Raw genomic sequence first — 27,696 nt, forward strand, 5'->3', positions numbered from 1 at the left:
AATTATTTTGTATTTTTGATATGCTCTTGGAGAAAAGTTCGCTGGCAGACCCTCATGTGGGTTGCCATCTCTTTCTGTAATGCTGTGTGTGTGTTTGTGTGTGTCTGCATGTAGGGAGGGAGGGAAGGTTCTTTATGGTGTATTTTCATTTTGCCTTTGATGATGCAGGTGAGATAGGAGCTGAGATCAGAACCCTCCTTTGCATAAAAGTTAATCACGGTGCTGGGAATGTAAATGGCGACCATTCTCTCTGTTTGTGTGCGCGCGTGTGTGTGTGTGTGTCCTTCGCCCCCCTCTCCGTGTCTGATTGAGGGAAACCAGGGGCCGGCGTTCAGCGGTAATCATCCCAGCAGGGGTCCCCATCGGATGCAGTCCTGTCATTACATTTGTGTTGAACACCGGCCCATTTAAATGTCAGCCTTGATGGGCTGCTAGGCCTGCAGAATGCCGACGAGGACGTAAACACCCGGCAGAGAGAGCGGAACAGCTCCCCGCCACCGAAAAAAAAGTGATCTGATGAGCAGAAATTTACTTTTAAATACCCAATTCTTTAGACTTTCATAATTGTTTTGGTCACACACACAACAAATGCGAGGCCTGTAATTTGAAAGCTATTTTCGAGATGAGAAAATCCTCTGTGAGGAGGTGCAAGTAGATTGGAGGGTGGAGGGAAACAATCATGCCAGTGGATTTCCTTATAGAAAATCCAAATTGCTTATTAGAATGTTGTGGAGTGTTTACAATATGTGGCTTAAGTGCACAACTGTCTAACAGAGGGGAAACAGTATCTGTGTGTCCTGGTATCAAACACCGGGATGGACATGCATCTCTTCATATGTATCAGAATAAGCATATTTGGATGGTCCCATTAGATAAGAAAGCAGACAGTATCCATGTGGCGATCAGCATTATTCCACAGTGCTGCCGAGATTGTCCATAATGTGTCTCTATGTGTCCACCGAAGCAGCCATATTCTCCCTAAATGTGACAGTCAGGAAACCAGTGACAGACAGACAGAAAACAGGAAACACAACTCTCTTAGCAAGCAGAAGACATTTAGAGAAAGGATGTCCATGTTAAATAATTCACAGCTGGGAGTCATGGGGTGCAGAACCACCATCCTTCTACTCACTCACTCACTCACTCACTCACTCACTCACTCACTCACTCACTCACTCACTCACTCACTCACTCACTCACTCACTCACTCACTCACTCACTCACTCACTCACTCACTCACTCACTCACTCACTCACACACACACACACACACACACACACACACACACACACACACACACACATTCACAGACAAACAGAGGCATGAGGGCCTGAGGAGTACAATGACATTTTTGTGATAACACCCTACTACTCACCAAAGAAAAGAAGATACATTCTCCCTCAAAAGACATCATATTCTGTCTCAAATCAAAAACACATCTTACAGTCATATAGTCACATCATCATAGCTTTCCCATAGCTTTCCCTGTGTCAATTAACACTGTCAGATGTTAGCCATTTCCTCATGGGTGAATCCATTTGAATTCAATCACTTTTTGACAGCATCCCGTTCTATTTAAAAAAAAAATGTCCATACATGTTTGCCCATGGAAGAAGTGGTCAGAAAGGTGTTCATTTTACACCCCAGCCTACCATGAGACATCCAGGTCTTCATCACTGTAAAATATAAACGGTTGAGTTTGATAGCATTTCAAATCTTACTAATAGTGTTGTCAAACTATTTTGTTATTTCTTTGATAAAATGTAAATGATTGAAAAATGTGACCTGAATACAGGGTGGGTGTCATTTCAATCATAGAAATAGAATTCATAGAATGGACCTATCCCTTCAAACCACTGCAATTTAGCTGGTACACCAATGATATTTAAATGTAATTGCAATTTGTATTTCTAATTACTACAACAAAGATGGCCGCTGGTCCACCCACCGTCGAATGTCAACTTAAATGGACATGTATTTTCTATCATCTATATTTCTAGGATTTCAAACGGTTTTCTATAGAGTATTGACAGTATAATTTAAAACAACAGATTTTCCCATTCAAGTCAACATTCTCTGGTATGTGTGGACCTCCAACCAGTTTTGTGGTACCATTTGAAAGTCAATTGTATTCAAATTTTAGTACATTTATCAGCCAAGACATGACACCCACCCTACATTCAAGATCATGTTTTGTCTAAACCAATGGTGGGAACAACACAAAAACATTAGATTATGTAAAATAGGGTCTAAGCTTCAACATAAGTGAATTTAAAGAGTTTATGCATTTTAGATAATTGACGTTAAAGGTTAAACAAATGACATCATTTTTATTTACAGAGTTCAAATGTACTCACATTGAAACCATGAAAAGGAATCCAGAAAAAAAAGAGTTTGACAACCCTGTTTGTAAGCTTTTAAATTATATAAATCTCAACTGTTTATCTTTTCCAGTGATGAAGACATGGTGTCTCATAGTATGGTAGGGCAAAATAGGTCAACTTTGAGCATCTTTATCTCTTGAATGTTTTGGCAAAAACTTTCTGAGCACTTCTACAAAGGGCAAATGTGTATGGAAGGTTTCATTCAAATCAAAAGGAGTGCTGTCAAAAAGTGATTGAATTCAAATGGATTTACCCTGATGTAATTCGGTGCAGTGTTTTGTTCTACAGGATAGCAGAGACGTTTTGGGTGCATAGTGTCCCTCCCTGTTCAGTATAGATAGGCTGTCTGAATTGACAATGGTTTGAAGTATGATATGGTAGATGCCACAATATGTCAAGCCAGTTCAACATTGCAGGGCAATGGCCTTCGGAATACAATAGTACTTCTATGAGGAACTTTTCCCCTGAGGCAAAGTTTACAGATAAACAAAATGGCAGAGCGCAAAAGAGGACACATGGAAAGATACACAGAGGACGAGGAACAGATAGACATATATTTGAGACAGATAAAAATAACTTTTGTTGGGGGAATGTAAGTGCCACATATTCCACAGAGTGTGGTCTCCACCTAGTGGACGATGAGAGAAACAGCGCTGCATTGTTACAGCAAATGCACATCACGTTGTCTCAGGGCTCCATAGTATTGTGCAACAGTATATAATCAGACACCAGAGCTTATGAATGCAGGTCTCATTCAAAGGAAGTGGGGGAAGCTGTCAAATCTGGACATGACCCTCCACCGCAGCCCTGTGTGTCAATGCCCGAGGTGGGGGGGTGGTGTGTTTGGTCTGCCTGTCAATGTCAGTGAAATGAGCAGCCAGTGATGGCTCTGAGGTTAGAGGTCCCTTCCCTAAGGCTGCTATGGGCTATGGAATGCTGCTGGCCACCCAGTCCCATCTATCCTGTCTCCCAGCACCCCCAGCCCCATGTACCCTGCACCCCAGCCCCAGGGTCCAGCTCCACCTTCCACCACTCCACCCACAGGGTCTAGCCCAAACCCCATCTGTTCACTGGTCTCGTGGCCAGTGGCCTCAATGTGTGCCTCTTTGCCAATCTAAAAATCTATTTCTTACATAAGGTTCTGTGAATATCCCTATGTGTGTTCCTCTCTGTCAGATGGGCCATCAAACAGGAGGGGCTGAGAAGAGCGGGCCAATGGAAGCAGTCCAAGATAGAGAACCCAGAGTGGAACAAGCTGACCTACATGTGGCCCTCTCTGCCCAGGGGAGAGCTCAACCAGGTGAGCCCTCTTCTTGTATGGGCCAGTACGAGATCCATGGTACACCTGGTACTGGTCCGGGGTACATACATTCAGTCCAGTGAGTGCTAGTCTGAGGGGTCCAGAATAAAATGAAGGCCTATATCAAAGCAACCCAAACAGCCATTGTCAATGGTCCACACACACAGTGCACTCTAGATAATGTGTGTGTGTTGGCTGAGAATTCTCTCTCAAAGAACCCCAGTCTGTTAGAGCGAGGAGCAACATGCTGACTGACTGTCAGAGTGGATCTGTGTTGTTGTTATGCCATGGCATGGCATATCTCCTCTGTCTGTCTGTCTGAAGGATCAGATGAGGCAAGTCGGACAGGAGCATGACAGGCTTGTTAGGAATGAATCGGTCTACTGAGCACAACCACTGACTGACAGGTTCACATTTTACACTCAATGAATAGAGACTAACAAATGTTTAACAGGTTGTTTTATCATGAAATCGTATAATGGAATAATCATAAGGTTTGTATGTGGGTGTCGTAGGCCCATTGTAGGGTAAGATATGAAAGATATCCTGTGCTTTTCAGCTTTTGTGCAACCTTAACTTGCCTTGGAAGTGTAGTTTGCTCCTTCATTTGCACTGACAGTGTTGAGACACACACCAGAGGGAAAAATAACCAGGCTACTTTACACTTTTGAATGCCCCTGCAGGACCTGAGCTGGCCACTGGAGGGTGCCCTAGTCCCCTGTGCGCCACCACTGACTGACTCCAACAGGAAATGGCACTGTTTCAGACCTGCACCACTGAGATTGAGGGTACTGAGAAACAGACGGGGTAGAAAAGGCCAAGGCCATAACTGTTACAGTACCCAACCTCATACTGAACACTTGGTGAGGACAATATCCTCTCAGTTCTTCTACATCCCTCCTCTCTGACACTGACAACTACATCTTAAGTATGTGGGTACATCTCATTCCACATCCACTATAGGCAACACAATATTGTCAATTACAGTTCCGTTTTAAATATTGCATAGTATACCAGTGGTATAGTAGCATCAGTCAAAAGCCTGAAGCATCTGTAAAGTAAGTCACTCTGGATAAGAGCGTCTGCTAAATTACTAAAATGTACATGTAAATCATAGCGATAGATGCACATTTAGTAGCTGCACATTTAGTAGGGGTAGTGGTTCTGGTTTAGGCCTGATGTTCTCACTGCAGGATTTTATACATCCTGAAAAAGATCCCTTAGTCTCAAATGGGATGATTTATGTAGACGTATTCATTTAGCTTCAGATCATATATGTATTAGCACATTAGGCCTGATTCAGAAGTAAGAGGACTCTCTACTGTTCACCAATCATTTGGAAAAGAATGCATAGCCTTCAACCCCCACACAACCCACCGATGAATGTTCATTCACTCAAGGTAAAGTCAAGCCTGAAATTGGAGTTTCTGATCCAGGAATATAATTTGTACCTCCTAATTAACTCAATCAGTTCTCCGTCTTTGGAGCAAAGTAAATAAAGCTGCCCCGGGTTCCCGTTTACAGATGAGCACATGCAGCCTGCCTGACCTTTGACCTTTCAGTCTGTGTCAGCCTCTCCTTCATTACGGGCTCAGGCCTGGAATCTGGGGCATCATTTGCATAAGTTAATTCCTCATTACGATCCCCCTCGCAGCCGTGTGAGGCCAGGGAATAGAACTGATTATGATTCTGTTTCCCTCCATTCATCTGTGCAGTAGGAAGCCTCTCGCCAGCACAGCACAGAGACTCAAAGCAGAAAGAGGCGCCAGGAGGGAGAGGGAAAACATTAACACGGCAGAAATCCACAGCCTTGAGTTTCAGCAGTTCCTTGAGAGGTAAAACCTCAAGTTGAATTGAAATATATTCATGACGAAAAAATATATTTATTTTCATTTCCCCTCGTGGTTGGGAAGGGTAGAACAGTACAGTCAATCTAGACTGTAATGCTTTCTTCTCAGGTGCACAGAGTCTCTTCATCTGCCCCACGCTGCTCTCAGGCTCTTCCTCACAGACGGCAGGGAGAGAACTCTACTCCTAGATCTGATTCCAGATCAGCTGGTATTGAAATCATACTTTTGAATCAACTTTTTAAACTTTTATCTTATGAATTAAAAGTTAACTCATAAGTCAACTTTTTGGACAAAAAATTGAACTCATATATTCTTTCCTCTCTGTGTTATTGAGGTGTATGTGTCCTGTGGGCAGCCGTGGGTTAACCCTCATCTCAGCCATGGTAGAGTGTCCAAACAGCGCCACCTTCTCCACCTGGAGCAGGACGTGTCCCAGATCCGCCACTACTGCACCCTCTGCCACCAGCATGGTTGGTACATCCCAGAAGACCAATCAGCACTCATAAAACGTGCATACGTCCATCAATGACAATGCATTCTGAACTGTGGTATGTCATTAGGCCTACATATTGAAGAAATAGTATGAAAAAATGTCTACCCTCTTTCTCTGCGTTTATGTGATGTGTGCAGTAGAGTCTTATGCTTCCTTGCTGTCTCCCCAGATATGGTACTGGAGGTAAGAGGTGAGATAGAGGAGGGCTCTCTGCTCACTGTGCCCCCCTGTGGTGTTTTCTATGAAGAGCAGAGCCAAAGAGTCAACGCCCCAGGAGGAGAGTGCTGATCATGATCGTGATCACCTCAACAGTCTCATGTGAGTCTGTCAGTAACAACTAACAAAGCCATTCGGGTCCACTCTCTGATCCTGCATACTAAAACTGCATAATATGTCATTATGTTCTTCCATTATTGTCTTGTAAATGTGTTTAGCTTCATGAAAAGAAGTCCCTCTTTCAATGTTATTTGCGTCTTGACATCATGTGTGCTTTTCTGTTTCGGAAGGGACTCGCACTCATGAGCTCACCAGAAAATAAAGATGTACCCTACTTTCAAATAGCCTTGGCAAGGGAACCACGAGGAAGATGTCATACAAAATGTTGTGGAAAATGGCTGCAGTAATACTGACCAACCTGCTAAGAACAGGTTAAGCTGCTTTAAACAAACATACAGCCTTTGTTTCTGTGGGGTTGCACCGGGTATTCTGTTTCACTAGCACCAGTGGTCCATTGTTCTGGATTTTCATGGCATTGTGTGTCAATTATTTCTGCTTTCTCTCTCTGTGTTTTTTCTCTATAGGTTGCAGCAGCGCGGTAGGAGCATCACACAGGCCCACAGACAGCAGTTCAAGATCAGTAAGGGCCAGATGGTAAGCTGCAGAAACCCCTGGCTGTTTGGGTCGCTGGCCATGGGGCAGTGGGGGAAGGTGGGGTAAAAACAGGGTCCCCCCTCCAGTTGGTGCGCAGTAAACCCTCTTACTCAAACCAACGTTGGACACTGAATGAGGGAGAGAGGTAGGAGAATGGACCCCATGTGAATTGATACTAATGTCAGAGCGTGACCCTGTCTGTCTATCCTCCCACGTCACACTGATATATTAGTTGACCCCCTTTGACCCTGTCTAGGGCACTGTAGTGTGCCTATGAGATCCAGGCACGGACAAAAGGACAGGGTCAAAGGTCTTTTCGTGTTCTCGGAAGCCATAGGGAAACGTTTATGAAAGTAGTTGTTATAAAGATACTCTTTGTTTTGATTATTGTTTGTCTCTTCACACAGGACTCTTCCTCTGTTGGCCAACCCTGAGCTGGTATTGTCTGTTTCCATGACTACAATCCCCCCAGGAGACTCCTGCTCCTCTCCTCACAGGCTGCTCTGTAGTCCTACAGGTAAGACTCACTGACAAGCAAAGGAAGTCGACAACAACAACAACGAACGAGTACAACAACAAGCACATACTGAAAGTATCATGGTTTGATCTCTTTTATATATTGCCTTTGCAGAAATACAAGCCCTATAGTGATGGAGCAGCCAACCAGAAGTGGGGCTGGTTTGCAGATCTTACGGTTCTGAGTGCATTCTACACCTCATCTCTGGACCAGGAAGTGACTGCAGCCAATCAGACCTCAGTGTGTACCACCTGTGTGTCCCCAGAACCACTGCACCAGCAGGTATACCAGAACCAGTCCAGAAGAACTACTGTAGCACACTGTACTTAACACAGTGTTAGGTATCCATACCCATTCTGTTCTGCTGTACACTTTTAGCATATTCCGTGGTTTTATGCGCTGGTTATGAGGATTATAGGAAGATTAGAAAGGTTGTGGTACATTTTGGATACCAGCTGTACATCCTTCTTTGCTTAGAACGTTCTTTGGGAATAATGATGTGTCTGTACAGTATTGCATACTCTCGGAATAATTCTGTATGTACTATACCAGAGGAGGCTAGTTATAGGAGGGGCTCATTGTAATGGCTGGAATATAATTATGGAACGGAGTCAGATACGTTGTTTCCATGTGTTTGATGTGTTTGGTACCATTCCGTTTATTCCATTCCAGCCATTACAATGAGCCTGTCCTCCTATATCTCCTACCACCAGCCTCCTCTATACTCTACAGTATCTCATACTGTGCTATGTGTTCTCCTTCACCAGGTCGGGTGTGAGTGGGAGCAGAGTGAAGGTGTGTCCTAGCTGTTCCACTGGGCTGAGAGGGAGAGGAGTTCTCCAGAAGCTTCCTCCAGGATCCTCCTCCCTCTGCTGTATGGCCAGTCACAACCACTAGCTCAGCCCAACTGGACACTTCAGGATCCTAAAGGTCCACCAGGTAGTGCAACCTGGACTCTGGGGTAGATGTAACATAGTCAACGTAAATCTGTCTCCATCCATTTAGTATGATATGGTACGTTTCATATGATATGTGTTCATTTGTGGATGTCCATGATATGTTACGAATTACAATTCATATGATATGTTACGAATTTCAATTAGCGGTGGCTAACTTTAGCTAGGGTTAGGGGAAGGGTTATCTAACATGCTAAGTAGTTGCAAAGTTGATAATTAGCTCAAATGGGTTGCTAGACGTTCGCGTTACACACCCACCCATCCTCCCCAACCAAGTTTTTGGCTTATGTAATCTTCTCTCTTATGTAACCATACCCAACGTAACATATCATACTAATTTTATTGTCACACATTTACTGTGTTACATCTAGTCTTTGAGGCCAGGCTGGGTAGTGGAACATCAAATATCCCCCTACAGCATTCCCTGAAATCAAGTGGGTGAGAAGTTCATTATCCAAGGCGGTGCAGATGGCTGCACTGAAGTAAACATGTTCTCCTTATGAACCCCCAGGAGAGTGTGTGTATGTGTATGTGTGTCTGTCTGTGTCTGTATGTCTGCATATCTGTCTGTGAGGGACTAAGACTCCAGCTGTGTCCTCCTGCAGACGGAGCTCAGTGAGTCTGCGGCAGACGTCACTCTGCAGCGTCTAGACGAGTGTCTGGGAGTCACTGAGGACGGAGGCTGCAGTGCTGCAGGAGCAGACGCCGTCCCCAGAGGTGTGCAGCGCAGCCCGGACCAAGCCGAGCGTGAAGCTCCTGGCCCACAGGAATGGGGAGAGGGGGCCTCGAGGAGGGCCAGCTGATCACGGCGGCAACAATGCCTCTGGTGAGACACCACAGGGGCCACTGAAACATGCAAATAGACAGTGTATGACTTTGTTGTTTTCTAGGTGGATGGTATGAATTGAATGTATGAGTTTCTGTGTATCTGTAGTTGTTGTCAGAGTGCACCCGCCTGCTCCAGCTAACCAGAGTTTAGGTACTCACCCTGCATCAGCTCAAAGCCTGGGCCCTCAATGACTGTATGCAGGATGACACAGATACACAGAGGTTAGATTACCTTTCTGATAACCAGTATCTGATAACCAGTATCTTTTGACACTGACCTCTCCTCTAACCTCAGGTTCAGAGACAGTGTTCCATGTGAGTGCTGAGGACTTGAGCTCTGTAGATGAGGGTCTGCTGGCGCTAATAGTGAGGTCCCCCATCCATGTCTGGGTGTCCTGTGGAAAGCCCTACCTCCCTTCAGATGGTGAGATGCACACACACACGCACAATGGTGCTTGCATTTGCTAAGGGAATTTGATATTATGAAATTGGATGTAAATAAATGTAGAGTCATTTCCTTGCTCCTTTTTCTTACTACTACAGCACATTAGTCCATCCTGTTTATTCTTGTTCAGTTATTTTCTTGCCTGTGGGGGAATCTTGGCAGCATTGCCCTGGGGGGGAGGCCCAACCCAGACGAGACGCTTCTTCATTTAATAACACATTTCATGCATGGCCTGTAATGGCGAGATGCTAATGAGACGTGTGTTTTGCTGCCTGGATGATGATTTTGCCGATAATGTTCTCTTTGCTTAAGCCTTGTACGAACTCGGGGCAACAATTAGGGGGTTTGTAAAGCACTCCACATTTCTATGCACATCATCACGGCGGGTGCGTTATGTTGCCTCAGTTGTCAGGAGAAGAGGGAAGCTGCAGAGGGCTCTGTGGCTCCAGAAGGAGAGAGAGTACTGACTGATCTGGAGATCAAGAGACACAAGGTGAGGCACCCGAAAGGTTTGCTCTGCTTTCTATCCATCATGGCTGCTGTGGCTTCATGAAATACAGGGCGATAATGCATCCCAGTGAACGTATTTCAATTCTGTGACATTTGAAAATCTAGTGTCGTGTGGCTAGCCTGATCTACCATCCCTGACCTAACCGTTGCGAATCCATGTGGCGAAACCGAATGTAAGCTGGCGAGAGCAGGATGGTGGAACCCGGCCATCCCGTGTCCTAATCATGTACTATGGGGGAATAAACTAGATTTGCTCATTCAATGACATTGCAGCTCAGTTAGTATAGGCAGTGTTCCTCCTTGTACGCACAGGTACAATCTTGGGTGTAGAATGACCCCTAACAGTGTCCCCTCTCTACCCCTGCGTTCACCCAGCCCGCCGGCTCTCCAGACCGGGCCAAGCCTCCCTGGTACCCACCCAGAGTCCTGCCAGGCCTGTAGTGGATGAGCAAAGCTGGCTACAACCCAGCCATGAGGAACTGACTCTGGACCAGGAGCTACACAACACTGAGGTATGGATGTACTTGTTGCACAACAAAATAATAATACTTGTGCTTGTCTTTTCCTACTAGCTCTGACTTTGCTGATAACGACTTTACTGAGGAAAAATGTACTTACTGCGACTGGGATATGTGGTTGTCTCACGCAGCTACCTTAAAATGAATGCACTTCACTATAAGTTGCTCTGGATAAGAGCATCTGCTAAATGACTAACATGTCCAATGTGAAACTGTATCACTTGTAGAGACTCTGAGACCACTCTTCTGATATAAGCACAGTACTGAGGAGCATGGTAGTACCAGGGATTTGATCCTTCAGAGGTTAGATAGTGACCTTATAAGGGTTCTGATCCTTCCGAAGTTAGATAGTGACCTTATAAGGGTTTTGATCCTTCAGAGGTTAGATAGTGACCTTATAATCATGTGGCGTTGATAATACCTTTTTTTTCTTTACAGACTCGACTTGGTGAGATGGAGGCCCTTCCAGAGAAAGGCCACAGGCCACTTCCACAGAAGACCTCCCAGGAACTGTACCATCAGCCTGATGTCAGAAGAGTTAAGGTGTACCACAGTGGAGACAGGCATGTATCTGTCCACGTCCGGGGGCAAAGCATCGAAGAGGTACTTCCTCCAAATAGAGAGTCTGATATCATACTCCAGTCTAGATTGTCTATGGGGCGCCGTTTGTAGCATGCTATATTTTGTGATAAAGAGAGCGGAGGCGCCAGGTAGCCTAGCAGTTAAGAACGTTGGGCCAATAACTGGTTTGAATCCCCGAGCTGACTATGGGAAAAATCTGTCAATGTACCCTTGAGCAAAAGCACTTTACCCTAATTGCTCCTGTAAGTCACTCTGGATAAGAGCGTCTGCTAAATGACTCCGATGAATTTCATGCCGCAGAATTCATCTTTTTCACAAAACATAGCTAGCACATTACAAACAGCGTCCCCTATATATCCTCAGTGACTGTGTGTTGCTATATGTTTCAGCTGCTGAACTACAGTACTGCGAGGCTGGCCCTGTCCTGGTCCGCCTCCAGGCTATACGCTGCAGACGGCAGGCTTCTGAGCTCCTGGGTGGACATCCACAGGGACATGCTGCTGTGTGTGTCAACAGGACAGCCCTTCATCAGCCCTAAAGGTCAGCAGGCCCTGGTTCACCTCTAACCTCTGACCCCTCCTACTGACTGTCACACAGAGAGTAGGGGTTAGTCGGATGTTTTGATAAATAGAAAGAAAGTGAAATTCATTCCTGTGGATTGCTCATTTACACAGATCTATTTATATGAGCATTTGGGCTGTCTTTTCTCTCTGTCCAGATTGTGGGGACAAGATTGAGATGAGGGCTACCTTCGCTCGATTGATGAGATCTCTAGACTCTGGTAATACCACAACAGACAGGGGACCAAAGGAGCACCTGACTACCACAGTAAGAGGATAGGGGATAACTGTACCAAGGCATTATGCTACTAATGGTTATATAGATTATTCATATTTGTGTACTGTCTTTTTTAGATTCCATGTGGCTGCCATTCTCTCCATTGGACTGCAGAAGCATAGAACTGTTACAAAACAACTGTACCATGCCAGATCAAGATCGGTGTTATCTACTGTTGTTGGACTGTCGCTATGTTCAAGCAATTCCCAATGGGACAGTAACTGTAACGATCGTCGTAATCCTCCTCCTCGGACGAGGAGGAGAGGCGAGAAGGATCAGACCAATATGCAGAGTGGTTAGTGTTCATCTTTAATAAAAATAGACAGAACACTTAACATACAAAAACAACAAACGTGACAAACCGCAAACAGTCCCGTGTGGTACATACACAGACACGCGATACAACCACCCACAGCAACCACGTGAATCACAGGCTGCCTAAGTATGATTCTCAATCAGGGACAACGATTGACAGCTGTCTCTGATTGAGAATCATACCCGGCCGAACACAAACATCCCAACATAGAACAAACACATCGACAACCCACCCCAACTCACGCCCTGACCAACTAAAATAATACAAGAGAAAGGAAAAACAGGTCAGGAACGTGACAGTAACTACCAGGAAGTGTGTAATGTTATATATTCACCACTAGTGGGAAGCAGTGGTATAAGCGAGTCATAAAAGTCATAAAAGAAACGTCCCTTTGTCAGGACTCTTGTCTTTCAAAGATAATTAGTAAAAATCCAAATAACGCCACAGATCTTCATTGTAAAGGGTTTAAACACGGTTTCCCATGCTTGTTCAATGAACCATAAACAATTAATGAACATGCACCTGTGGAACGGTCGCTAAGACACTAACAGCTTACAGATGGTAGGCAATTAAGGTCACAGTTATGAAAACTTAGGACACTAAAGAGGCCTTTTTACTGACTCTGAAAAACACCAAAAGAAAGATGCCCAGGGTGAACGTGCCTTAGGCATGCTGCAAGGAGGCATGAGGACTGCAGATGTGGCCAGGGCAATAAATTGCAATGTCCGTACTGTGAGACGCCTAAGACAGCGCTACAGGGAGACAGGACGGACAGCTGATCGTCCTCGCTGTGGCAGACCACGTGTAACAGCACCTGCACAGGATCGGTACATCCGAACATCACACCTGCGGGACAGGCACAGGATGGCAACAACAACTGCCCGAGTTACACCAGGAACGCACAATCCCTCCATCAGTCCGCAATAGGCTGAGAGAAGCTGGACTAAGAGCTTGTAGGCCTGTTGTAAGGCAGGTCCTCACCATGATGATACTATTGAATTCGCACCATAATAAACACTATTCAGAACCAAAGAGGAGTCATGCATGCTTTGTCTTCTTTTCAGATTTGGCTGAAGGAATTTACTGTAAATGCTCCATTCAAAGTTGATTTGTCACGTACACAGGATACAGCAGTTGTAAAACAGCACAGTGAAATGCTTACTTGCGAGCTCTTTCCCAACGATGCAGTAATAAAGGGAATAATATGGATACGAAAAACACACGAGAAATACGAGAGAATACCTGGTGACGTGACTGTTGATCGCTGTATAATTGGATACTAGTGCCTCAACAGCGCCCCTAGAGCCAAGTTATCTAATTAAGGAAGACAATTTGATACACCTCCGTACTATGCAAAAATGGGTGTGGCTTTTGATTGTAAAGTATCTCTGTCCTGAATGAAGTATGTTCCAAAACATTTGTCAGCCAATGCTTCAAACGAACAGCAGATGGCACTAATGCACCAGATTTCCATTAGTGTACCACCAAAGCAAAGCACACAATAGGCTGGCTACCTTACTACCCCAGTACTCTTTATTGCTGCCCATCTCTGTAAACTTCTTATTTCACGCAGAACAACAGCTGAGCTGTAACTGCTGCAGGCAGCGTTGTGGGTAATGGTGTGGAGATTTAGGGCTGGTAATTGGAGGATTACAGTGTTGAGCGAGAACAGAAGTGGACTGTTTACCCCAGCTTTACTCTGGGCTTATATGAATCGTCTGCCGTGTCTATTATTTATCAAACAGTCTCCCAGATAATTGGGAGCGTTCTCCAAAGTAATTCCTGATTTTATGATTCTCTCTATATATAATTACTTCTAAATCTCAAAGATTAAATGTTCTTTTCATGGCTTGCATTTATTAGATAGTGGTTCAATGAGAGTTACGTTTGAGATCTTAATCTGATGATATTGCAGACACATGGCCTTTTATTTTCAGCTCTTGGTACAGTATGATGTAATAGAAGGCGTTTCAGTTGGACGTTATGATGGCCATTCAGTCCAGTTGTGTACCCTAATCCATCTCTAGCTCACCCACCACCAGCACCGTCTTGACCCCACAGTTGATATCGTTACTCCTGACTTCCTGATCTGAGCATCTCACTTGCATTCCCACTGGGCACACAACGGTCGAAATCAACGTTGTTTCCACGTCATTTCAATGAAATGATGTTGACCCAACGTGGAATAGACGTTGAATTCCCGTCTGTGCCCAGTGGGTTTGTGCTGTAATCACTTGGAGACAGTCGGTTAAAGCAGTTTTAGTCAGAGCACCCAGGTTAAAAAAAATAGCAGGCGGAGTCACGGTGACCTTGGTTTAGATTAATGTCAGCTATGCTAGTCACATTCCGGACAACAGTTGCATACCCTGGAAGAACCTCTAATCCCAACAGACCACTGAAATAAGACAAGCTACACTCTTAGAAGAAAAAAAGGTGCATTCTAGAACCTAAAAGGGTTGTTGACAATGACCATAGGATTTACCAAGAAAGCACAAACAGATCTGGGACCAGGCTAGGTGACAACACAGAGATGACGTTCCTCCATGTCCTGGATTCTGCCCTGGGGAAATGCTCTACTTCTAAAATACACCTGTGTGATGTCAAGGAAGGGAACCGCTGGACTACACCTACATAGCCCCACTCTTAATGAGACCAATTCTAATGAAGCTGAATGTTAATGGATAGGTCCAACCAGGAGAGGCCTGAGGAGAGCAGCTGGCTGCTCCACAGTGAGACAGACAGGCCATGCTGCACGACTGTCTGCCTTGCACCTTAGTAAGTACGGTAGTTATAGGAAACTAACAAATGATGCAGTATACTGTAGAATACTATACTACACACTGTAGTATCCATTGATCATGTGTAGTACTTACTATAGAATTGTGTTGGATACTGTAGAATACTATAGAAAATACTACAGTATTATTCACACAAAAAATGGTTGTAAATACTACAGTATTATTCCTTGTTTTTTTTAAATAAGTAATTCAGTGTCTGTGAAAACACTACAGTATTTAATTGGCCTATACTCTGCCAATTCCCCTCCCCCATGTACCAATTTGTGCCACCCATAAGTGAGAAACCTATATGCCAAGTATAGACCATATATTGTGTTCCCCACGGATTATAGAAAATACCCATTCAGACTCCAGTCCTACCTCCCTACAGGTCAGAGGATGTTGGTGGCACCTTAATTGGGGGGGATGGGCTCATGGCAGTGGCTGGAGCGGAATAAGTGGAATGGTATCAAATGGTTTCCATGTGTTTGATAACATCCCATTCGCTCTGTTCCGGCCATTATTATGAGCCGTTCTCCCCTCAGCAGCCTCCGCTGTTACAGATTATGGACAATTTGCTCTTTTAGTATTTCTCCAGTAGGTTTCCTCAAGGAGAAAGCCTCCACTTCTATGTCTAAAATAATTCAACAAAACGCCATAGTAAATACTACAGTAATGTAAATAAAAACACAAGAGTAAATACTACAGTCTATAACCTGTAGGGAACACAATATATGGTCTATACTTGGCATGCTAATTAAATACTGTAGTGTTTTTGCAGATACTGTAATATTATTATTATTTTTACATGTGAATAATACTGTAGAATTTACAACAAAAAATGTGTGAATAATACTGTAGTATACTACAGTCCTCAAAATACTACAGTAATTACTATAGCATATACTATAGTGAAATGTAAATGCTACAGTATACTACAGTAAGGTCTGCAAAAACACTACAGTGAATACTATAGTATTTATATCATAGTATACTATAGTATTTTTTCATGTTGGTAGGACATTAAAACTTTACCACTCTGGCGGCTTGACTTCCATTACTTTTAATGGTTTTAATGAGCTGGACTCATTGGCTTGTTTTGGCTTTTTTTTACAACTTTTCTTTCTATTGCCTCTGGGTCCTCTATTGTGGGCTATTGGCTTTGAGGTCCTGGCCATGGAAATCAGCTGGATTTCCACCTGTCCATGTGACAACTTATCACATTGTTGGGACACAAATTGCACGACCAATAGAAATGTTGGTTGTTTGGAGATCAATAAAATGTAGGATGTCTCTAGAATGTAGCTTCTGTCGTCTGAATTGCTTAGTTAGGGAGAAATGACCATGATGTTGTTTCCAAATAGCAAAAGACGTGTCTGCACCTGTACTCTGTACTTTCGTACAATAGCCTTGTGGGTAAAAAAAAATAGATATGATCTCAATTAAGAAGTATTGTTTCACCTTTTTGGGAGTTGTGTGTCAATCATCATTCTTACTAGTTACTGTAATTACTCTATTTCTTTTGGCCCACCAGTATTCCTTTACATCAAACAACACTTCCCACTTCACTCCTGAGCATTTGGAGTCAGTTTGGATCTCTCAGCACGTTACTGCCTCCCCATCCATATTCATAGGCCCACTTTGAATGACAGCAATTGAAGGGAAAGGACCGTGAAACTCATCCTGTTATCCTAGTTTTTACGATGCCTGAGAGGAGTGTGTGATACTGATCTAAAATTGAATATCATAATTCCTCCAACAAGGCCCTGGTTCAGCCGTCACAGAGCACAGGAGAGGCCAGGGCTCATTCTACGCTCTACCAATGCAGTATTGTAATAGCTTTAACAGTTGTCAGCCCCGCGTGATAATTTACAGTCTCATGCCTCCATCTGTGGTACAGAAGATGCACATCGCTTCAGTAAAGCACCCCACCTATACGAGATGCATCTCGGGAAATATATATTAGAAAACGTGGCATTAAAATTCATGAGTGAGATTTGGGTTTAATTCATGCAGTGTGCGCCGGAGCTGTATATTTACATGCTTCAGCGTTTATAAAGCGTCCGAGTGTGAGTTGGAACAGATAGAGATGACATATAATGAGGATTTAACTAGGAGGCTCAGAGAAATTGATTTCATAAAGTGCAGGGGATATTTGATTGGATGTCTTCTACAATTTATGTACCCGCTGTGCTACTTTCACTGGATCCACCAGACTATAGCCTCTGAAGCAGTCCGTTTCCAATGCGAGCTACACTGTTTGCGCTCTAGAGAGCTTTTGTAAATGTGTAAATACTTTTCAGCTTAATCCATCTTTTAGAAAATCGCTTTCTCAGTTCTCAGTTCCCATTTTCTGACCATTTAATTGTATAGGCTACATATTCCATGGATTTAACTATTTCCTTCAAAAAATGCTTTCAACTTTAGCTTGCTTTGGATTCATCACAGGAAATGCAGTATTCAGTGCAGTGATGTGTAGTACACTGATTTGAATATAATTAAATCAGGAATATGACTAATGTCTAGGCAGCTTCAGTTCTTTGATACCGGTATGTTTTAATGTTAGCTAATCATGCTGGGACCAAAGAAAGGGTTTATTATTTCCTAACTAAATATTGTATTAATGATTTCTCCAGAAAGGAACATGTGCATTTACAGTATGCCAGTGAGTGGGCTATCTGGAAATACTAAGCATTCACTCACAGTGACGCATACAGCATCCACACACCTTTGTTCAACCATCGACCATCCTCTGTGACCTTCACCGCAAACGGTACATGTAGGCTCACGCTGTACAACAAACTGCCAACTCCACTGTGTACGACAGAACCTTGCACTTCCACGTAGACTGACAGACATATGCATCACAAAGACAAGTCATTATCAAATCTCTCCTGGCAGACCTGTTTCTCCTTTCCTTCTATGGGTAAATTGAGGCCATGTGTCGCATTTCTAACCTCATACCTTTGATAAACGTGCCCTGACAACGCTGATGATTAATGGAAGGGGAAAAGAATTGAATCAGGATTGAGAGAGACACGGGGCAAATGAATGACAGGCGACCAAATTAGGTTGTGTTCTAAATGACTTCTCCTCAAAATGATATTACCCGGCCTCCTTTTCAACACCACCGAGTAATCGTTTATTCAAGACCCCACCACACTAAATCCCCTTACAATCAGAAAGGGAGAGCGTACAGGTGTGTAATGCACAACATGGTGACAAGGTGATGGCAAGGCCAGGGAGCCACTGTGGTTGGATCGATACTTCATTTGGCCACCCAGGTTTAGTCTCTTGTTCCTGTATCACACTCAACATCAGCTGTATCAAACAAAAGAAACAGCTTTCTGGAAACACCTACCAAAACAATGGCTGTCATTTTCCCAGGAGGACAGACTGGGGGGATTAAAGATACCAAGGTGCCCGTGCAAACTCACACGCACACACTGCAGCGGTGGTCAGAACAAAGGTTGTTCGTAACAATTACAAGTAAGAGTAAAAGGAAATGGGGACAATGAATACCGTTTTATGGACACTGATTTGGTGGATGGAAAAAAGTGTCAGCATCCCTTCATGTCTATTTGGAATCATAAGCCTGTTCACTGAGGCTTCATTTTACTGGATGGAAACAAAGCCGATATGGGAAACCTGGCTCCCATCAATACATCTGAAGTGGCATCCGCTTAGAAAGGCTACGGCTTTGAACACATATAAAACGACACAAGGAGTGTACCACAAGGTGAATACTAATTCCACCTGCATTTCACCATGCTAAATTGTGAACAACATCATCACAGCGTGTGAGGGAGCACACAGAATACTTAGTAGGATTACAGTACATTGATGAGGTTCCTTGATCAGGTAGGAAAAGGTACAGTTTGCGTTTGAAATGACATAAACTCTGCTCATGCAAAGTTTCGAGAGACCCGTGACATTGGGGTCATTGTTGTTTGATTTTGTGTATTGTTTCGTCTTCTCACAACAATGCAATTTCTCTGAGTGACTCTGGCTAGTCTTTTCCTGCATCCTCCCCTGAATGTGGGCTTGTATATGATGCCACTGTATTGGACTGTTCTCTAATTACTGAACAAGTCAAAATTGACAAACACGTTTTCTACTCAGGGGTCAAAGGCCAAGGAAATAGTGGGGCTGCCTCACTCTGAAGATGTGACATCATTCCCAAAGTAAAAGTAATTGCCGCAAAGAAACGAGACTGTCGGACCATTTGTCAATAGCAAACTAATATCCACGTGCTGTTTTTAGAAAATTGACACATAGCTAGAAACACCAGTACATAAACGGCCTTTCATCAGATCCTTATGATTTTCACAACTGAGGTGGAGGAGCCAATGGAGGAGAACATATGGGGCTGGCAGAGAATTGGGGAGTTGATTGGTTTTGTGTGTGTGTGTATACGTGTGTTTGTATGTGTGTGTGTCAGAGGAGGCTGGTGGGAGGAGCTATAGGAGTATGGGCCCATTATAAAGTCTGGAATGGAATAAATGTAACAGTATCAAACATATGGAAACCACATGTTTGACACCGTTCCATTTATTCCATTCAAGCCATTACAATGAGCCCGTCCTCCGATAGCTCCTACCACCAGCTTCCTCTGGTGTGTGTGCTTGTGTGTGTGTGTGTGTGCGTGTGTGCGCGTGTGTGTGTGTGTGTGTGTGTGTGTGTGTTGGGGGGGGGGTCATATTTGTATCTCCTTCCACTGATTACCTCAGCTGCTGAATCAGTCAATACTGTTCCAAAGGGTGGGCTCAACCCAGGCTGTTGTATTTCTGCATTCACTCGGACCCACCAGGGTTTTCCTAAACCCACAGACCACTGCTGCTAGAAAGAGCCGCTGCATCCTGTGAGCAGCAAGCCTATTGATTTATTTACCTAGCATTATGGATTTGTTCACTTCATCATTATTATTTTTTGAGGTCGACTGAGGGGCATATATTCCCATACAGGGGACTGTACTGTCACTACTGTAGATAGCTCAAAAGAAATAGAATGTGGAGTTGAATTGTAAGCAACATGGTCTCACGGGTATAAGTGGCTTTTCTTCTAACCTGTTTTATTGTCAGGTTGTGTTTATTATTTTCTAGATAACTTCCCATTTCTGCCATCAACTGAACCATGTAACCCTGCATAGATGGTGGCATACCAGCATTTGACATGACAGACGGCATGAAATACTCACCCGTCTGGTTGCCATGGCACTGAAGCCCTTCAGCCTGTCATCACACCCTAAGATAACAGTTAAAGAGAGAGCAAAGGAGGAGAGGCATGGATATGAGAGCTGAGAAATATCCATCCTTACGCACACTGCATGATTCTCACACAAACACACAGTCACACACACACACACACACACACACACACACACACCCCTACGGACCAGATATTGTGATCTATGAAGAAGTGAGGTGTAAATCAACACTACGGAAAAACTGAAATAAGTGTACAAACTTGTAGGTAAGGGAAGGTAACTTTTTTTCTCTACAATAAGTTACAACTAAATTAGAGTAGGATAACCATGAGGTAATTGCATGGGGTCAGGTCACCAATCCATTAGTAGAAAAGTAGAATCATTTCTTTGCTGAAGGTGCATTAAAGTAAAGGACCGGGTGAGGTAACGGCACTTAGACCTAGTCACTTCCTCTGAGAGATCAGACCACCTCAACTGTTACTGCATAAGATCTCAAGACTCTGCATACAGCACTTGCCCTATTGTTCATGTATACATTCTTCTAGCTTGCTAGCCCCGGCCTGCTGGCTGCCTGAATCACCGTGTCTCCGGCCCGCCGAGCCACTCACTGGACCCCTATGATCACTCGGCTACGCATGCCTCTCCCTAATGTCAATATGCCTTGTCCATTGCTGTTTTGGTTAGTAATTATTGCCTTATTTCACTGTAGAGCCTCTAGCCCTGCTCAATACGCCTTAGTTAACTCTTTAGTTCCACCTCCCACACATACGGTGACCTCACCTGGTTTAAATGATTTTTCTAGAGACAATATCTCTCTCCTCGTCACTCAATGCATAGGCTTACCTCCACTGTATTCACATCCTACCATACCTTTGTCTGTACATTATGCCATGAATCTATTCTACCGTGCCCAGAAACCTGCTCCTTTTACTCTCTGTTCGGAACGTACTAGACGACCAGTTCTTATAGCCTTTAGCCGTACCCTTATCCTACTCCTCCTCTGTTCCTCTGGTGATGTAGAGGTTAATCCAGGCCCTGCACTGCCTAGCTCCACTCCCATTCCCCAGGCGCTCTCATTTGTTGACTTCTGTAACCATAAAGCCTTGGTTTCATGCATGTTAACATTAGAAGCCTCCTCCCTAAGTTTGTTTTTTCACTGCCTTAGCACACTCCGCCAACCCGGATGTCCTAGCCGTGTCTGAATCCTGGCTTAGGAAGACCACCAAAAACCCTGAAATTTCCATCCATAACTATAACATTGTCTGACAAGATAGAACTGCCAAAGGGGGCGGAGTTGCAATCTACTGCAGAGATAGCCTGCAGAGTTCTGTCTTACTATCCAGGTCAGTGCCCAAACAATTTGAGCTTCTACTTTTAAAAATCCACCTTTCCAAAAACAAGTCTCTCACTGTTGCCGCTTGCTATAGACCACCTTCTGCCCCCAGCTGTGCCCTGGACACCATATGTGAATTGATTGCCCCCCATCTATCTTCAGAGCTCGTGCTGTTAGGTGACCTAAACTGGGATATATTTAACACCCCGGCCATCCTACAATCTTTGCTTGATGCCCTCAATCTCACACAAATTATCAATGAACCTACCAGGTACAACCCCAAATCCGTAAACGGGCACCCTCATAGATATCATCCTAACCAACCTGCCCTCCAAATACACCTCTGCTGTTTTCAACCAGGACTATGCCTGGTTATTCTTTAAAAGTGCTTTCCTCACCATCTTAAATAAGCATGCCCCATTCAAAAAATGTAGCACCAGGAATAGATATAGCCCTTGGTTCACTCCAGACCTGACTGCCCTTGACCAGCACAAAAACATCCTGTGGTGTACTGCATTAGCATCGAATAGCCCCTGCGATATGCAACTTTTCAGGGAAGTTATCAACCAATATACACAGGCAGTTAGGAAAGCTAAGGCTAGCAGAAATGTCCATCCTGTAGCACAAACTCCAAAAAGTTCTGACACGCTGTAAGGTCCATGGAGAATAAGAGCACCTCCTCCCCACTGACCACTGCACTGAGGCTAGGAAACACTGTCACCACCGATAAATCCGCGATAATTGAGAATTTCAATAAGCATTTTTCTACGGCTGGCCATGCTTTCCACCTGGCTACCCCTAGCCCGGTCAACAGCCCTGCACCCCCCACAGCAACTTGCCCAAGCCTCCCCCATTTCTCCTTCACCCAAATCCAGATAGCTGATGTTCTGAAAGAGCTGCAAAATCTGGACCCCTACAAATCAGCCGGGCTAGACAATCTGGACCCTCTCTATCTAAAATTATCCGCCAAAATTGTTGCAACTGTAACAATCCTCTTCCTGTGAATGACTGGACCAAAGCGCAGGGTGAGACGTGTTCATGATATTTTATTAAAATCAGAACACTAGAACAAAAAAATAACAAAGAGGAAAACGAACAGTTCTGTAAGGAAACTAACAATACAGAAAACAACTACCCACAAAACACAGGTGGGAAAAGACTACCTAAGTATGGTTCTCAATCAGAGACAACGATAGACAGCTGCCTCTGATTGAGAACCACACCTGGCCAAACACACAGAAATAGAAAACATAGAACACAAAACATAGAATGCCCACCCCAATGCACGCTCTGACCAAACCAAAATAGAGACATAAAAAGGATCTCTAAGGTCAGGGCGTGACAGCAACCCCTATTACTAGCCTGTTCAACCTCTCTTTCGTATCGTCTGAGATCCCCAAAGATTGGAAAGCTGCCGCGGTCATCCCCCTCTTCAAAAGGGGAGTCACTCTAGACCCAAACTGCTACAGACCTATATCTATCCTAACCTGCCTTTCTAAGGTCTTCGAAAGCCAAGTTAACAAACAGATCACCGACCATTTCGAATCCCACCGTACCTTCTCCGCGATGCAATCTGGTTTCCGAGCTGGTCATGGGTGCACCTCAGACACGCTCAAGGTCCTAAACAATATCATAATCGCCATCGATAAGAGACAATACTGTGCAGATGTATTCATAAACCTGGCCAAGGCTTTCGACTCTGTCAATCACCACATTCTTATCGGCAGACTCAACAGCCTTGGTTTCTCAAATGACTGCCTCGCCTGGTTCACCAACTACCTCTCAGACAGAGTTCAGTGTGTCAAATCGGAGGGCCTGTTGTCCAGACCTCTGGCAGTCTCTATGGGGGTGCCACATGGTTCAATCCTCGGGCCGACTCTTTTCTCTGTATACATCAATGATGTCGCTCTTGCTGCTGGTGATTCTCTGATCCACCTCTATGCAGACGACACCATTCTGTATACTTCTGGCCCTTCTTTGGACACTGTGTTAACTAACCTCCAGACGAGCTTCAATGCCATACAACTCTCCTTCCGTGGCCTCCAACTGCTCTTAAATGCAAGTAAAACTAAATGCATGCTCTTCAACCGATCGCTGCCCACACTGCCCGCCCGTCCAGTATCACTTCTCTGGACGGTTCTGACTTAGAATATGTGGACAACTACAAATACCTAGGTGTCTGGTTAGACTGTAAACTCTCCTTCCAGACTCACATTAAGCATCTCCAATCCAAAATTAAATCTAGAATCGGCTTCCTATTTCGCAACAAAGCATCCTTCACTCATGCTGCCAAACATACCCTCGTAAAACTGACCATCCTACCGATCCTTGACTTAGGCGATGTCATTTACAAAATAGCCTCCAACACTCTACTCAGCAAATTGGATGCAGTCTATCACAGTGCCATCGGTTTTGTCACCAAAGCCCCATATACTACCCACCACTGCGACCTGTATGCTCTCATTGGCTGGCCCTCGCTTCATATTCGTCGCCAAACCCACTGGCTCCAGGTCATTTATAAGTCTTTGCTAGGTAAAGCCCCGCCTTATCTCAGCTCACTGGTCACCATAGCAGCACCCACCCGTAGCATGCGCTCCAGCAGGTATATTTCACTGGTCACCCCAAAGCCAATTCCTGCTTCGGCCACCTTAACTTCCAGTTCTCTGCTGCCAATGACTGGAACGAACTGCAAAAATCACTGTAGCTGGAGACTCATATCTCCCTCACTAGCTTTAAGCACCAGCTGTCAGAGCAGCTCACAGATCACAGCTCATCCCCATACTTTTTTAAATGTTATTTATTTTTCTCCTTTGCACCCCAGTATCTCTACTTGTACACTCATCTGCTGCACATCTATCACTCCAGTGTTTAATTGCTATATTGTAATTATTTCACCACTATGGCCTATTTATTGCCTTACCTCTCTTATCCTACCTCATTTGCACACACTGTATATAGACTTTTTCTATTGTATGTTTGACTGTATGTTTGTTTATTCCATATGTAACTCTGTGTTGTTGTTTGTGTCGCACTGCTTTGCTTTATCTTGGCCAGGTCGCAGTTGTAAACGAGAACTTGTTCTCAACTAGCCTACCTGGTTAAATAAAGGTGAAATAAAAAAAATTATAGAATACATGAAGAGTAGTTACTTTTTCCTTCACACCTTTGCTGGTACTGATTGCACGCATTAGGAAAGCAAAATGCTGTAGCGGGACATAATAGTATGCCAATTTCTCTAATAATTTCCAAGTGTACAAATCAAATTTTATTTGTCACATGCGCCGAATACAACCGGGTTAGGCCTTACCTTGAAGTGCTTACTTACAAGCCCTTAAACAATGCAGTAAAGGGAGAGAAAAAAAATTACAATAAAATAACGAGGCTATATATACAGTACAGGGGGTACTGGTGCCGAGTCAATGTGCGGCGTACAGGTTAGTCAAGGTAATATGTACATGTACAGTGCATTCGGAAAGTAGTCAGAACCCTTCACTCTTTCCACATTTTGTTACGTTTAAGCCTTATTATAAAATGTATCAAATAGTATTTTTTTCCTCATCAATCTACACACAATACTCCATAATGCCAAAGCTACATTTATTAAAAATTAAAAACTGAAATATCACATTTACTTAAGTATTCATGTCACGTTCGTCGTAACATTTAAGTGAGGAGGACCAAGGCGCAGCGTGATAACAATACATTCTTCTTTAATGAAGACGAAAACGAAACGAACACTATACAAACTAATCAAAACAACAAACAGACGAACGTGAAGCTATACAAACAATAAGTGCAGTCACTGGCAACTTACACATAGACAATCACCCACAACCTACCTAATGACTATGGCTGCCTAAATATGGCTCCCAATCAGAGACAACGATAGACAGCTGTCTCTAATTGAGAACCAATCTAGGCAACCATAGACTTACATAAACACCTACAATGAACACAACCCCATGAACTCTACAAACACCCCCTAGACAATACAAACACCCTAGACGAGACAAAAACACACAAACATCCCCCATGTCACACCCTGACCTAACTAAAATAATAAAGAAAACAAAGATAACTAAGGCCAGGGCGTGACAATTCAGACCCTTTACTCAGTACTCAGTACTTGTTGAAGCATCTCTGGCAGCGATTACAGCCTGAAGTCTTCTTGGATATGACACTACAAGCTTGGCACACCTGTATTTGGGGAGTTTCTTCCATTCTTCTCTGCAGATCCTTTCAAGCTCTGTCAGGTTGTATGGGGAGTGTCGCTACACAGTATTTTCAGGTCTCTCCAGAGATGTTCGATCAGGTTCAAGTCCGGGCTCTGGCTGGGCCACTCAAGGACATTCAGAGACTTGTCCTGAAGCCACTCCTGCGGTGTCTTGGCTGTGTGCTCAGGGTCATTGTTGAAAGGTGAACCTTTGCCCCAGTCTGGGGTCCTGAGCACTCTGGAGCAGGTTTTCATCAAGGATCTCTTTATAATTTGCTCCGTTCATCTTTCCCCCAATCTTGACTAGTCTCCCAGTCACTGCTGCTGAAAACATCCTCACAGCATAATGCTGCCACCACCACGCTTCACCGTAGGGATGGTGCAAGGTTTCCTCCAGACATGACGCTTGGCATGCAGGCGACTGAGTTAAATCTTGGTTTCGTCAGACCAGTGAATCTTGTTTCTCATGATCTGCGAGTCCTTTAGGTGCCTTTTGGCAAACTCCAAGTGGGCTGTCATGTGCCTTTTACTGAGGAGTGGCTTCCGTCTGGCCACTCTACCATAAAGGCCTGATTGGTGGAGTGCTGCAGAGATTGTTGTCCTTCTGGAAGGTTCTCCCATCTCAACAGAGGAACTCTGGAACTCTGTCAGAGTGACCATCGGGTTCTTGGTCACCTCCCTGACCATTCTCCCCCATATGCTCAGTTTGGCCCGACGGCCAGCTCTAGGTTAGAATTTTGGTGGATCCAAACTTCTTCCATTTAGGATCGATGGTGGCCACTGTGTTCTTGGGGACCTTCAATGCAGCAGACCTTTTTTGGTACCCTTCCCCAGATCTGTGCCTTGACATAATCCTGTCTCAGAGCTTTACAGACAATACCTTCAACCTCATGGCTTGATTTTTGATCTGACATGCACTACCAACTGTGGGACCTTATATAGACAGGTGTGTGCCTTTCCAAATCATATGCAATCAATTTAATTCTCCACAGGTGGACTCCAGTGGCGTGCCGTGGGCCTGGGGCCTGGGCCTTCAGTGAGGTACTACACAGTCCCACCCGAATTAATCCACCTCATTATGATGCCATGGCTCTAGACACTATACATTTAGACAGAAACGCAGTATAACCAGGCGTTGCGTCACCTTGAAATTGACAAATTGACATTTTTGGGTAGTGTTTACCAGTGTTTACAGTGTTTATCCAAAAACATGACACAATCAATGAGTCTTTTCAATATTTCCCTTCACCTTTTCATTGTGCAGCTCCGTTGCCCTGCACGCTTGTTCTTTGAGCTGTAGATCCACTCCGGTGTCCCCAAAAGATTTCAAAAGCACCATTGCTTGTTAGTGCCCAGCCGTACTTTGGTGTCTCGTTGCTGCCTTGGTTAGACAACTCAAGTTTGCAAAGCCAGTGTGGCTCCAAACACCAAATCGATCACTTGCAAATAATAGGCATTCCCAGCAGTACAGTTTGCAGTGCTTCTCGGAGCCAAGGAGCCTGTGAGCCATTGACAGCGCTCGTAGTTGAAACTTTGAAAGTGGCGAGCGAACGAAGCCCTTTCCCGCCTGTGACAGGCTTTGTGGCGTCGGGCGACCTCTCCTTACAATGTCTAACTTTTCTTGAAAAGTTCGTCTTGAGAATGGCGTTATAATTATATCCTCGACCAAATCGATATCTTCTCCTCCTTCCGCCATTGTGGGTTGAAAAAACAGCTTAGTAGTACGCGAATTAATTCGTTTATCAAATTCAGTTTCCTAGA

The 27,696-nt window shown here is 44.2% G+C and overlaps 1 non-coding gene across 1 annotated transcript; it reads left to right on the plus strand.

Moving 5' to 3' along the window:
• Positions 1–15,752: 15,752 nt before the first annotated feature.
• Positions 15,753–15,807, plus strand: LOC120054217. Its single transcript, XR_005477588.1, has one exon. It is a non-coding gene; the product is annotated as a U7 small nuclear RNA (small nuclear RNA).
• The last annotated feature ends 11,889 nt before the right edge of the window (positions 15,808–27,696 follow it).

The sequence above is a fragment of the Salvelinus namaycush genome, chromosome 9 (assembly GCF_016432855.1).
Source record: "Salvelinus namaycush isolate Seneca chromosome 9, SaNama_1.0, whole genome shotgun sequence".
Lineage (NCBI taxonomy): Eukaryota > Metazoa > Chordata > Actinopteri > Salmoniformes > Salmonidae > Salvelinus > Salvelinus namaycush.